General features: G+C 30.6%; 1 long non-coding RNA gene across 1 annotated transcript; it reads right to left on the reverse strand.

Annotated features, from left to right (window-relative positions):
- Positions 1-238: 238 nt before the first annotated feature.
- On the reverse strand, positions 239-1,282 carry LOC145029025 (uncharacterized). Its single transcript, XR_013676323.1, has 4 exons — positions 1,132-1,282; positions 715-819; positions 564-634; positions 239-490 (listed from the first exon to the last, which is right to left on the reverse strand). It is a non-coding gene; the product is annotated as an uncharacterized LOC145029025 (long non-coding RNA).
- Between the last annotated feature and the right edge of the window lie 472 nt (positions 1,283-1,754).

Consider the following 1,754-nt stretch of genomic DNA (forward strand, 5'->3'; position numbering starts at 1 on the left):
ACAAAGAACTTAACAAAAAACCCTACAGTTGATTTCTTGAGATTGGAACTGTGTTAAAATGCTAAAAAACAGAGAGAGACGCAATTACAAAATCTTGTTGTATGGACTTTTTGATTTGTGTGATGAGTGTGCATGGTGCACGACTAGTCGAGGGAAAGGGAAAGAAAGATTGCAATTCTCACTTCACAATAATCATTTAATGACCTTTAGAAAATGATGAAATATTTATCGTCCCACATTAGTAAACATTCGTTTTATTAACTAAATCCAGAGAATAAGCATTCACATTATTGTAATTGTAATGTAAAAGAAAACACTCGAAAAATACGAAACTTGTAATACAAAAGAAAACACTAGAAATATAGCGGAAATCAATTTTTTGTAGGACCTAACATAAAAGCCACCAATTACTCGTTCATGGATCTCTCAAAAGTCTCATATTCATCCGTCTGGCCTTGGTGTTCTACTTTTAGTTTGATAACAGGTGCAGCTGCTAACATTTGTGTTATAACATGATCAAACAATAATTAACAATAAAATTGGTAAGAAAGAAAACAACATACATTTTCCATCAGATGGATTTTCCATCAGATGGGTTGGTGTCAACAAGCTGGAATGGATGCAGATGGATTATCTGCAAATCACAAGTAGGATGTAATTTGTTCTCATAACTCCATTCATAACAAGAGAAAATGAAGGAGATTGTATTTCTACCATTCCCTTATCACACAAGATGGCATGAGTAGGATTAACATAACTTCCTTTCTTTCCTTTATGAGGTCCTCCAACCACAATAACCTCTTCCCCTTCATAGTATTTCTGCACAAGTATTTGAATCAATGCTCTGCTTATTTGGGAAATTAGGGAAAAAAAAAAAAAAAAAGGTTTATATCACTCATCATCAACAATTGCAAAATCAGAAACCGTCAAAGCAAACAATAAAAACCAACAATGATGGGAAACAATGTATAACAATAGAATCAGCCGCATATTAGGGTTTAAGAATGGAATCAACAATATCTAGATGATAACCATAGTCCATAGAATCACACAAATTAGGGTTTCAGAACGATATTGGGAAAGAATTGAAAACACATATAGAAATCAACGACAGCACATAGACAAACTAACCCTATTAATATCCATGAAAGCGTTATTGTTCTTGAGTCTTGACGATTGCTTGCTCTTGGTTATTATTTTCTCTGAATCGACTCGATAAGGCAGCAAAAAGGTAATTAACGGGAGCGAAAAATAGTAGTTTATATTGGAAACCACGGTAAAAAATAAAAATAATATGGATAATTGAAAATGTTAATGAAAAATCAAATATTTATAAAATTTTAATAAATTAATAAGATATAAGTTTGTTGAGACATTTATATTGATATTTAAAATTAATACATATTAATTTGAATATAGGATATATGTTATGTATGTGTAGACATAAAAGAAATTTAAATTTGAATACTAGCTTTTAGCTTTTGATAAAACGCTCTAGTTTAAACAAAAAGTTTCGTTTGGCAGTATGAGCGTTTAGCTTTTAGTTTTATCAAAACGCTCCAATTCTAAAAGCCACTTCATGTAGCTTTTAAAAAAACGCTCCGGAGCTTTTGAAATCAATTTCCATAATTACCCCTAAAAATATATATTTATATACTTTTTTATTTTTAATCAATTGTCCTTTTATGTAATTTTATATATTTCAAAAGCTTCCAGCTCCTTTTGCCAAACATTCATATAACAAATAAGAGCTA

Source organism: Lactuca saligna, chromosome 2 (genome assembly GCF_052625555.1).
Source record: "Lactuca saligna cultivar CGN05327 chromosome 2, ASM5262555v1, whole genome shotgun sequence".
Classification (NCBI taxonomy): domain Eukaryota; kingdom Viridiplantae; phylum Streptophyta; class Magnoliopsida; order Asterales; family Asteraceae; genus Lactuca; species Lactuca saligna.